The sequence below is a fragment of the Phaenicophaeus curvirostris genome, chromosome 13 (genome assembly GCF_032191515.1).
Source record: "Phaenicophaeus curvirostris isolate KB17595 chromosome 13, BPBGC_Pcur_1.0, whole genome shotgun sequence".
In the NCBI taxonomy this organism is placed as follows: Eukaryota; Metazoa; Chordata; class Aves; order Cuculiformes; family Cuculidae; genus Phaenicophaeus; species Phaenicophaeus curvirostris.
Window position 1 is genome coordinate 15,362,705 of NC_091404.1, and position 13,251 is coordinate 15,375,955.

Sequence of the window (13,251 nt, forward strand, 5' to 3'; positions counted from 1 at the left end):
AGTGCTGGCACACCTCTGTTTCTTTTGTTTATTTATCGAAGGCTTCCCTGCCCCCTGCTCCAAAACTCAGCTGAAGTTTTATTCCAGGTTCCAGTATATAACTACACAGAGCTCCACAACCCTGCTTAAAGGTTTGGGTGTTGTCCATCCCTATTTATTCTCTAGATATGGATTAATATGTCATATCTTCTGTATAACAGATATGTTCCTTATCATTATATTAAGAAATGAAACGGTTGTAGCATCAGGTTGGTAGTGATGCAAAAGTATTACTTCAGAAGACATGTTCCAAGGAAATAAAATTTTATCAGGTTTTCTGGATCTTGAAGATTAGAGATAAATCAAAATTTCTGTAGCTTCGTGAATTTTTTTTTTTCAGGACACTGGATAGAAAATACGTTTATCCATTTTTGAAGTAATCAATATAAACTCACAAAACTATCTACTCGGAAGAGTAATTTGGGCTATTTGTGCATCCCCTGTATTTATTGCTGCCCTACATAAATGGGAAACTTCTAACATCAGCTTGAAGTGCTTTGATTCAGGCTTAAGGACTACATGACCTCTAACACCTCACCAGTCTCTCTACCAACAGAGCTTTAAAAATGCCAAAACAGAAGTCAAAGGACCAAACTCTTCATGATGATACAGTGATGTCGGTATGTGGAAGGTACAACCTGAGTAGGTCCAATGCACATGGAATTATCAATTGCAGGTTACTCAGTATTTGTCTTGAGAAAAGGAGAGATGCTCAGATTTGGTCTTTCTGTAGTAAACAGTCTTCAGAGAGATCAGTCTAACGACAACTTAATTTTACCAACATTGGACAACTGCTATATCGAAAAATAAAGGCAGTAACTACCACAATTACCCACATTAACTGCAATTGTTTCATAAGAGAAGCAACTGCTGTTTAGAAGACTGTCAGAGCCAGACGAAAACAAAACAGCTCAAAACCAGAAAGCCTGGTATTAAATGAGAGGGGAAAAAAATCACTTGTCTTCTTTTACTGTCATTCCTGTGATAATAAAATGAAGGGCTGCAATTGCAGAGGGTTTGCCATGGGGAAGCAAATGAAACTTCATCAGATGATTTGTGGCCAAGCCAGGGTGACCATGCTCATCTCCTTGGTTAACAGCAGAAATGCGGGTTGGTTTCCTTAGCATAGATACTCCCAAGTTACACACAGATCTAGATTGCCTCCTTCTCAGCTGAAAATGTCAAGATCTTCAGGGATTCACCATGGGGAAATCACAGCATGGCCTCTAAACATAGTGCTGCCTGGGCTCCGTGATAGAGCTGGTGCATAAACACGTGCTTTTAAATCAATCTTGTTCAGGAAGACATATTATCAGTACAATGGCTATTGGCTGATGAACAGGGAATACTCTCTCCCTGCCACTGCTGCTGGACATAATTTTGTGAAGAAAAATATTATTTATAGCTTATTTGTAAGAGCTACAAGTTATTTTTAATAAATACTTGCCATTCTGGTATTGTTCCTACAAGCATAATTAAAGAAAACATAAAGTACTACAGCAACACTTTGAAAGTACAGGTGGATTTTGGCATCTCACTGATTAGAAAAGCAAATTTGAAAAACAATTAACTAATGTGGTAGAAATCAATTTGCATAAAGCTCTTTCAGGTCTTTGCTATAGCAGCAGCAATAATCTCCCCAAGAAAAAGCCTAAGGGACCTCTGTGCTGAACTTTACTGCCTATGGAGCAAGTTCCCAGCCTCTGTCTAGAATACACATTAAATCTTTGTTTCACACAGAGGCAGCTAAAGCATAAATTAAAGTCAAGATTTGCAAAAATAGGTGAGTGATGTTGGCTCCAGTTTCATGACGCCCAATGGTGATAACGCAAGCTCAGTCATCCTTGCTCATCGGTGACACCAGGCATGCACTGCCTTTCACAGAGAGGTGTCAGAAGAAAGGATGCTGCACTAATGGGTGAACCTTATCACAATGCTCCTGGTGCCAGGATAGCGCTGCAGAAAGAGCCTGCTGCTAATGCTCCCCCGCACCCAGACAGCTAGAGGTTTCCATATGGTCTGCCAGAAAAATTTAAGTCCTAAAAGCAAACGTCTGAAAGTGTAAGGCATTTGAAAAGAGGGATTGTTTGCAAACAAACAACACCTGGTTCTACGCTGGATGAACGATTACATAGGAAAGCAATAGTCCAGCTACTGCACGGCTGAAAATGAAGCCCTGGGCATTCAGTTCCAGAGAAGGTTCTGAGCCAAGGGCTCAAATCTTGCCCATGACAGTGAGTAAACCCTCTGGTGATCCAGGACTGACGTCTGCAGTGCTCTCTTTTCCTGATAGCCATTCCAGGCCTTGGGACCTGCTTACAGGCAAACAGGGACTTATTTTAGTCATTAAACTTCACTGGTCTAAATTCTCTGTTCATTTTTGAATCACTTAAAAATTTCCTATTGCAAATCAATGGCTGTCTTGTCCAGCTCCTGAAAATCATACCCAGATAAATTAATTCTTTCTCTGGCAGGCGGTCAATGAAACTGCTTGCTTGAGTAAGTATTACTTTCATGAAAAAGAGTTTGCAATATCAAAACCATTAAACTCTTAGTTCATCAGGTGAAGGAAAAACATCTGCACTTCAAACTGTGTCTGTTCCACTTCTTAGAATTTCTTGGGCTTTTTGTTCAGTTTCAGAACATTCACTTATTTACCCTGAGCTTATTGTGCCTTCTGTCAGTGTCAATATGACTCGGCTGGCAGAAGATGCTCCTCTAGATCCGAGCACACTGGTGTGAAATAATGAGAATTGAATGAGAATTGATATGAACTTTTGCCTAAAACCTGAACTGAAACCTTCATACCGATGAAACTCTGCTTTTGATTTGTGTCCCAGCTCCACGAGATATCCTCATTTTAAAAATACAGCAAGTTTTCCAGTTTATTTGGAGGCACACACACTGGCAGGGTGAAGAACAGACCCCTCTCTTCAGTTTGCTACGCCCATTTTCACCAAACGTAACGCTCTGGAGTTGTTGCCCCTCACAAATCCTTTGAGGTTTGCCCATTCCCAGTCAGCTCAAATGAAGGTTCTACTAACACTTCGGTACAAGAGGAACATTGCTATGTCATAACAGGATTTTTTAATACTGGAACATGCTCTGAGGATGAGGATGGAGGGTCTAAATTGACTCCCTCATTAATATGCGTTCAAAGTCATCAGAGTAAGGAAAGGGGAAGACTGCTTTATAAAGCAGACAGCCTCTTGTGCTGTGCTTCTGAAACTAGCTGTCTGATTTTTAGATACCTCCCGAGGCTTTAAATAAACAGAACTGTACTTCACCAATTACCATGGCTGTTTTGCTTAGCTCCCCAGTGGATTTAATTTCAGAAGAACCGCACCGCTCAATATTCAGTGCTGTTTGGGTAAAATTACAAAAATGAAAAACAGTGTGATAGCACCTGTAGCATCCACAGTACGTAAAATATGAAAAATCTTATCTGTTCAATTATTTAAACCAGCCAATCTGCTGGTAAAAACTATTATATTTGCATTATATCCAAAGACTCCTTAATCCATTCTAAATTTTTGATTCCTTTGTTAATCCTAGATCACCTAATGGAAGCAGTTCAGCATGGAAATGCAAGTTTGTTGATACAATTTTTATTCAACTGACTTGTTTTCTTTCTCAGATGCTTTTTAGATTTTCAATCCAGGAATTCCAGCAGGCCCACTTCAAGAATTAGCTTACATATGGCAAAGTCAGTTGCTGACATCAGGGCTTCAAGGACATAATCTAAATGTGACTACTTTCCTGTTTCCTTTGCCCCCGCCTAGCTTCTTCTATCACACCATGTTTATCCTGCTTTCCAGGACTCATACAGGTGTCTCGGGTTTCAATACTGAGAAGTCATGCCAAGAAGGTGGCATTCAAGCTCTTTGTGACTGAAGTAACAGAGTTCCCTTTGGAAACCCCCTTCAGCTGTGCTGCAGTTCCCCAAACCAACCATAAACCTCAAAACCTTGGGTATAACAACTCCTCTTTTCTTGCCCACCGACTCCCCATTGTATTTGCTTACTAGGTTTTTCAAAAGATGCTTTTTGACTGACAAAACTGCAAATGCAATTTGAACTTTTACAGTCAAGCTGGATTCTCAGTTTTCGCACCTCACCACTTGCAATAAAAGTTCTGCCAGGAAAAGGATGCTTCCTGTGGGTTTGCAAGGATGTAAATGGCCAGAAAGCAGTAAACATTTCTCTTGAGGCTGCCAAGTTAGAACAGAACTGAATTTACTTCCTCTTAGCACTGTCGGAAGTGCAGGGCTACACAAAGACGAAAGTCACAAAAATGTGTTTAATAAAGTCACTTCCAATACCCCCACATGACAGATCTGGTGATGATGCCAGCCTGAATTGATGGATAGTCATTTTGGGAAACCGAACTGCCCTTTACTTAGTTTTACCACAGGAGCTGCCAAATTCTGTTTGTCCTAGCACTGCTGCAACAGCTGAAACTCTGGGTCCTGCCCTGAAGCAACAGGCACACACAAGAACAGGCTTAGGAACATGCATATGCAGGAACAGGCACGATTCAATCTCCTTGTTCAGTCCCTGTACTCTCACCACAACCACTTTTTTCCCGGCGTATCTTTAACCAGGCTTAGCTAACACTTCTGGGTATTTTGCATCTGAGCACCTACAAACTCCTGAAAACTAACCCATAAAGAAAACATTGATAGGATGCTGCAACAGGACTGTCCAGTGAGGGCACATCTTTCTCAAGCCACTGTCTTACCGTAGATGCCTATGGGAGAGTATAAGAAAATATCCCAATATTTTTCCAGCGTGCTTCCCCTGCCTCTGGTGAGCTATGATTTCAGGATATTTCTACACCAAACATGACATCATTGTATTTTGCAGCATTATTCTTTCAAAAATTTGCCTAAATTATATTTGAACTCCCAAAATTATGACCTCCTTGATATCCTATTGCCCAGCTGAATGATGTGCAGACTTAATGTGATGAATTCTTCTGTTTCAGTGTCATCCTCAGTTAGTATCTAGTTGAGTTCTGAGTTTGTTTTCCAGTACCAATCAACTCCTGTTGGTTTGGGGAGACTTTGGAGGCTGTCTTTGATTGCTCCAATATTCTTATTTAGGTGTTTATCATCACATGGGCATTTACAGCCAGCAGCAGGCTGCGAGTGCCATCGGGGTGAGCCATCTCCTCGGTAGGTTACTGAGCGAGCATAACAAGGCAGAAGCACTGCTGAGTCACTGTGACAAGAGCTGCTCATTAGCTCAACCTGCAGCACGAGAGGGAGGGGAAGCCCTTCTGGGCAGAAGGAGGGAAGGCAGACAGCTTTTCAGAAGGAAAGGCAAACATAGGAAAGAAGCTGAGGTTTCGTAATGGTATTTCCCTTTAATTAAGTCACATTCTAAAAAAACGGGGTAAGTTTTGAAAGTTATTTTGCTTCTGATCTTGAAGATATTTCATCTTCAAGACAACAACTCAGAAATTCTCGTAATTACTAATATACATATTCTCCCAGATAAAAAGAGCCCAGCCCTACAGGGAGTATGCACACCTATTACCATGCAGGCACCTCTGCCACTGTTCACGATGTTTATCACCCACATCAAATTTAAGGGAGAAAAGCAGCACATTTCTTATTGGCTTTGCTGAATCATAGCAATGTAATCCATTGTCTGGCGATCTGAATATGCAATCCCAACTGAACACGCCGGGAACCTGGCAGCGCTCTTGTTCTCGCACTTTGCAACTCACACCGTCTGCTCAAGCCCTTATCTGCTTACAACTCTCGCCTGCCAAACATGATCTGCAACATGATGGTGAAGAGTTGTGAGTAGCCTGGAAATCCTGGAAATCTGTATTCCTTGTTTGCTGGCAAGGGACCAAAACATGATGCTGGAAGAAAGCAGTGTGTGATCCAGGTGCCAAACTATCAAACCCAGGTGCAGGTCTAAATTCTGCCAAGGCTTTTTTTTTCTTGGCATCACGCTGGTTTTGTGTCACTATGACCCCAGTGAGCAGTGCAATGGAGCGAAAAACTGGGCCTTATGAGATGCTTTGCCATTTCAGCCACATTTCTGAGATTGCTGAGTCTCTGCTCTGAGCAACATTTGAAGTCTGAGCTTATGAAGACTTTCTGTCTTTTCTCCCAAGAACTTTGACATTGATTAGTAAATGACTACTAAAAGAGAGTGGATGCAATTTTAGTATTCATCTACTTCACATGTGTATTATTTATCTTGTAGGACATCAAAAATCTTCTTGCACAAACTACTATTTCACTGCTGATTGTTAACAGCCACTCTGTTAGGAAACCATTGCACAAGCATTTAACTGCAGTTCTGTCAGTATCTGTGCAGTGTACAGTCCTGAAGCATCATTTTCTCATGCTTGAGCTCTTCATCCTAGAAGGTGCTGAGAATCCTGTACTGAGGGGATGGATGCACAGCAGCACCTCTGTGGATTTCAGGTGCCTAGGGGATGACTTGTAGAGAAAAGCAGCATATTAGCTCCAATACTTTCAGCTTGCTGATTCTCCTAATAATTCTCCCATGGGAGGGCAATGCCCTCTCTGCTTCCCTGCTGTCTTCAGCAAGCAGTCTGTCTCATGAAATCTGGAATCGTACTGATCCCAGCAGAGACAAGCACCTGAACAAAATGACACCCATCTCTCTGACCTACCACTAAGCAACCGTGCGTATCATTAAGAAAGACCAGCACATATCTCACTATGGAAAACCTGCTGCAGGAAACCACTCTGCTTCCCCAGGGACCTGACTCCCAGGAGTGTCCCACATCACAGAGCGGGTCCAGACAGGCACAGTGAGCACAGTCACAGGCTGCTGGTCCCTTCAGCAAGTGGCAGACAAGTCTGAGCCGTGAGCACTGCAGCTACACTGCTAGGCACAGCCTGTCTCACAGTTAACCCTGAAAACTCATGGCCAGATCCCCTGGTAATGGGCTGAGCCTATGAGCACAGCCTGAGCCAGAGAGGGACCATCTGGGCAGTGCTATCAGGAGCCTGTGATGCCACATGGAGACCCAGCAAGCTTCTCCCATGCCAGGCATCTGCCAGCATCTACCTCTGCACTGCAATACTGATGTAAGACTGAAACAAAGTACATTTGCTTCCATCTGCTGAGCTTAGCTGCTGGCATAATTTAGAGCAGTATCCACGGCTGAAGGTGTCAGAAAACATTTATCAGTTTAGGCTGGTCCTACAATGGCTGAGAACTTCTTTAGAGCAAGCTCCTGTCCCAGCGCTGACCTCACACCTTGCCTGCCCGCTCTCCCACCTTTGCTGTGGGGCAGCGTGAGCAGGCAGGGCTGTCAGCACAGTGCTGGGTCACAGGAGGGCCAGAGCAGCCTTCCTCGCTGCGAGGATGTTGCATGTTAATCCAGCACAGAGTAAGGTGTTGCAATGAAAAGAAAAATGTGCTGCAGCCATATCTAAGATTTTATCACTGAAAAGAATAAACTACATTAATGTATAGTCTGCACCTGAGCATTCATGGTAAAAAATTATTTTATACTGACATGCAAATTTAACTAGATGAAGCTTTTGATTATCTCCCCTATCTCTTGGTTTGTGCTAGTTCCCTGAGGTGGAAAAATGCTCTTTGCCAGTAATTCATTATAAATGCCCCAGCCACTCCTATTAGCTACAGCAGGTCTCCACTGCACTGCTCAGTATTAAAATATGCACAAACTTCTCTTCTCTCCAGCTCACCAAAACCAATTTTTGAATCACTCTGAGAATGTAATCACATTTAACTTCTCTTGGCTATGATCAACGTGTACGCTTCATACAATATTTACTTTCTGTACAGGTACCAAACTTATATATGACAGTCTATTTCACATACAGAGGACTGTTAGCTGAATTAGATACAAAATTCTGCACAAGGTATTATATCAAAGTGATCCTTTAACCCATGCTAATTCTGTACTGAGTGCATCAGAAGAAATGGCAAAATTAAGCCCTGTACGGTAGCTTTATTAACTCAAACATATTGGACATCCAGGAACAGATAGCAAAGCAACATAAACAACTCTGCCATGTAACATACTTCCTAGTACCCATCCCACAAAAGGCTGGATATCCTAAATTTCCAACAGGTGAGTTTAAAGGCTGCAGGAGGGAAGGACAAACCGGGCACTATCACACACTGTCAGGGGAAAGGACCACTCTTGGACACGGTCTCTGTCTGCCTTCACGAGTGGTGTCAGTGCAGCCCAGAGGGAGCAAATGTGAGAACTGGTGCTGAGGACCTGACATTTGGATCTCATTCACTGTGGGAGCTCCTTCCAGTGAGCAGCCATCTGGTCCCAGGCACCACTAGTGGCAGAAGTGCATTGGCTGTGCCCCTGAGGGCATCACTCAGCCCAGTCGGGGACAAGCTGTGGAAAGGCTCAGTCCCTCTGCCCCTCTCCAAGAAGTGCTGCTGGGGAGCTAGGCATTCCTGGCAGCCCTTGTGTGGGGATGGGAAAGGGAAAGCCAAACCGGGGACCCTCTAGAGCCCATGCTCTCTTCAACATCTGCACCCTGGTCAGCCTGCTTGCCCCAGCTGGGAGGAGCTGTAAGCTTACTTGCATACAACATTATTAAATCAAACACTTTGGCAAATCACAGGAGCCCAGAACAAGATAAGATGGAAAATAAGTGCTCTTCACAAGCTGAGTGGCATGGCTCCCGAGACTGGCCAGAAGGATGTAAAGCACACATTTAATTTTACTGTTTCTGACTATGTCTCCTGGCTAAACAAGCACAAAATTACATGAGCTGAAATGTTGTGCATTTCATATATGTATTTCACTGACAATCATTAAATGATTTTTAAAACTCTGACATGAAGGTTCATAGAAAAACACATGGATAAATATTATTAGGCTATTTTTTAAAATTTGCTGTATTTTTGATTATGTTTCAGCCTATGCTGAATTGAAGCAGTACACCCATTTCTCTTCACCTACATACGTGCCTTCCCTTTAATGAACTTCACTCAGCTGCTGCTCTGTATCACCATGAGCCTCCTCTGTCAAATCACAATCACTTTAATGAGAAAGCAATAGCTCTAGGACTACATGTCTGACAAACAGATCCTTAAAACATTTTTCACTCTTTTGTTCAAGACAATGAAAGAACACAAGGCATTCACAGGGTATGAAACTTGAAAACCTCAAGCATAGAATATGTGGTGGTCAACTGAAAGATGTGGTCATTCATAGCAAGAAAAATGAGATAAAATAAAAGCCATCCAAAACACAAAAGGGCATGATTCATTACATGGTTGCGTAAGACAGCAGTGCCATGACACTGTTTAAGTCATCTGCAGCAGCACTGGTGTAAGGAGGTATGAATCAGTCCCCGTGCTTTCATTTTAAAGGGATGCTCAAGCAGCATACAGCATGAAGAGATATGGCTTCAAATAGCTCCTGACAAGGTCCCTCCAAACAAAGGGAGGGTGGGTTCAGCCTGGGAGATGCAGTCACACAACTCTCATTAACTTTAGTAGGAAACTGAAGACAAAAAAACCCAACATTCTTCAGCTGGTGTGGAGAGAAGCCACAAACTGCTCAGAGCAGGGTAAGCAGTGGCAACCAATGTCGCTTTCCTTCCCAGTAGTCCAGAATTTTAATGTATTTCTATAACAAATCTAGATTTGTTTATATATATATTTTAAGATAATGCTTTTTTTTCCCCTTTCTGCCTTGTCCCTAAGGAGCTTTTATCTTTACATTAAAAAAAAAAATCTTATTTTTGCTCTAATTGACAAATGCTGCAAACTATCTATAAACTCTGGCAGCCAACAACAGATATCTGTACTCTGCAGATTTATTATACATCACTGATCCCCTCATGGAGCAAATTCGCCTTATTCATGAGTACAGTGACTGAATCAGAAACAAACCTCGCTGCAGACTGCCTTTGAGGTCAGATGCCCAAATCCCTATCGGGGCAGACTGCTAGGGAGGAAGAACCAGGGCCCAAGCCAGAGCTGAATAAATTAGCAAACTAGATCCACAGATATTCTTCATCTGACAACAACTGTAAAGGATTGTGGCTAGGACATATTTTCTACATATGCAGGACACTCAGAATCAGCTCAGTCAATTTTGTAGCTGCACAGCCCAAACCTAAAAAGTATACCACAAGGAACAAAACATAAGAATTCACCACAGTCACTAAAAGGAAAAGGAACTGTGATTTAATATTGCAATTTAGTTCAAGATGCATGGAAATGGGACACCTGGTGTGTTTGCCCTAATGTGCTCTCCTGTGTAAGCGTGGGAAAGCACTTAGCTGAGCCTCTGTTTATCCTCCCATAAGCCAGATATCTCATTTACCCATTCACCAGTGGTGTAATTGCCATGGACTTAATGGTCTCTTTCTCAGGTGCGGTGTTTTAGAAGTGTTGCTATCAGGTGCAAGGCATAAACCCTAGCACGGGGTGAGGAACGGTGATGGCACATTAGTAGGGCGTTTTTCAAACCATTTACCAAATGAATCTAGAGCCTTCAGCAATACAATCTGAAGGGAAGAGCTTTGCAGATAGAAGCATGACTGAAGCACTAGAGTCATAATAAAGCCAAACCAAAAAGATTGTGACATAGATTACAATATTCTCTCTCCCTATTACATTGCATCATCAATGCTAATTTCATTTCTCCCTGGAAATGGTATAACTATCTGTTATAGTTATCTACAATTTATTTTCCCCTATATTCTTGCTTCAGGAATTTGACAGTGTTTTGTGGGGCTTTTGTTCCTGATCAGTCCCATGTTACCACCTGTCTGCTCCTGACAAATCCCATTTGGAATGTGTCCCTGTAAGGGCTTGGAAGCCCTCAGGATGTGTAGATGGATGTCAGTTACTTGAGCTGATGTGTTCTCTGGACTCCCTGTTGGCATCCCTTGAACAGGTGAGTGTTCATCTGGTATAAATCAGCTGAGCTCTCTTGGGACTCATTTATATCAACGAAGAATCCAGCACAAAACATAGAGCTAATTTCCCACGCATCAGTCTGTCAGACTGTATCCCTTACTGAAAGGGCCATTATCAGCAAAAGAAGTGCTAGAAACACTTAAAAAATTGTGTTGGAACTGAAATTCTGGCAACCTTTTTGCTTAGTAAGTGAAGTAGGGGCAGAAGCTTCCTCACCAGCCCTCGTTCCTTCCCTGGGCACATCAACACAGACCTGAGCTACGTTTTGCCTGCCGAGACAGTTTCTTGAAATTATTGTCAGTGACAAAACAAGCAAACCAGAAGGCACCAAGGGATAAAATCAAGATTACTGAGAACGAACTTTCTTTGGAAAAGTAGATTAACATTAAATGAACACCTGTTGTTGTGAAGAGTATTTAAAAATATAACTTTGGGGCACAACACCACAATGACAGTCTGTTTAAGGCCTTGCCAAACCCATCAGGTTCAAGAAAAATAAAAGAATGAATATCAGAAAATATTGCTGCCTAAAAAGGAAACAAAAATGATGATTGTTACTAAAGGGAAAATAGAGGGATGTCACCAATTAATTTCAGAATGGCACAAACTATTAAATTCACAGACATTAAAGGATTCAAAGAAAACAGCATTCATGTTAACATAGGAGACCACAACTACCCCTCATCAATGCAAACATGAAAAATCAGAAACAAAGCGAATCTCTGAGCTCTGCCCAGGTAGCCTAAATAGCTATCAAATGAGAAGCTCAGCTTAAATAAAATAAGAGTTATATTCCACTACTTCTCCTCACATCGAGGGATACTAGAAGTGATACTTCATTCTCTCAGTAGTCCCTTTGACTTCGTGGTTATGTCTCACAACGATAAGTTACTGACGTACTATGTGTTAACAGTGGCAGAATCTGTCCCCATCCTGTTTTCTGCATCTTTACAAAAATATATCTGATTCTTCCAGAACATATGCAATAAAAGAACTGATCTGCTCAAACTGAGTATGTTTGCTGTGCACAGTGATGGAATTTTGCTTTATGTACCAACCACTCTATCCCACCCTGAGATGCAACTTGGGGTAACAGTCCCTGAGGTGGAACTGAGCCTGCAGGAGCCAGCACGGCACAGAGCTCCCTGGGCGAGTGGGCAGCCTGAATGGAGTGCAGCTGAGGATGCGAATGTAAATGAAAACGCACGGTGCAGTAAAAGGTACATTTGCAGTGCAAATGTAAATGGCACTGTGCAGCCACAGGACTGTGACTACATGAGATTAAGAGGACTTTGCACGATCTGGCTGTGTAGCTACAGCCCTGCAAACAAATCTGTGGATTAACTGCACTAAGCAAACAGTCAGAGCGAAAAGAAAAGCAGAGTTCAACGCTGTTCACTGAAATTCTACTTTGTCCCACAGCAGAGCCAGCTTTAATTTGCTTTTGCTCAGGCAGATACAACAAGAAAAATATGCAAAGCTGCCCCTTGTCCCAGCTGTCAGGACTGCAAAACAAATGAGAGATTTAAATAAGTTTACTTAATCGTTATCGGTATTTAAAGCACCTTAAGGGAATCATTCATAGAAGAGAATAATTTGTAGTAGATAACAAATTACATTTTCCTCTATTCCCCTCCTTGGAAAAATCTATTAAGACTTTATAATTAAAACTCCTGAACTTAGTTTAACTAAGTGTTTTTAATTGAAAAGGGGTCTGTTTTTTAAAATGTCCTCTTTTCTTTCTTTTTTTTTTTACAAAACATTGTTTGCTTTCTTGAAAAAATGCTACTTAAAACTATTAACAGACATTCTTCATCAAAACTGCTAAATAAAGCATTTCCTCACTCACTCAGCAACTTGAGGCCGTAAGATTTCAGCACCTAATTCCATGTCTGTTTGAAAATCCTGGCCAAACAAAAAATAATTACTATCGCTAATCCCTTTTATTAACAGTGTAGAGATTACATGTGAAGATATAAAGCATATTCAGGCATTTGTGTGATTCACAAAGTTGTCCTTTTTCCTCTGTAACCCTGCCCTGATGAGTCTGATCAATCCACGGTGACCAAGAAAGAGCATCCTTTCTGTCTGGGGTTTTGGTTGTGCGTGTTTATTTATTTCACACTTTGTGATTATCACTTTGCATCAAAGGCACGCAGTTTGATTCTGGATATGTATATGTATTAATAAAGGAAACAGAGTACTAAGCTAATACCAGAATATTACCACTCTACTGAATTTGCTGGCAAATCCCACCTCTATAGGTAATAAGCAGATTCCTTAGAAC

General features: G+C 41.8%; 1 protein-coding gene across 8 annotated transcripts in view; it reads right to left on the reverse strand.

Annotated features, from left to right (window-relative positions):
• FGF13 (fibroblast growth factor 13) overlaps nucleotides 1–13,251 on the reverse strand; it is a 290,946-nt gene that overhangs the window by 34,261 nt on the left and 243,434 nt on the right. The window lies entirely within an intron of this gene.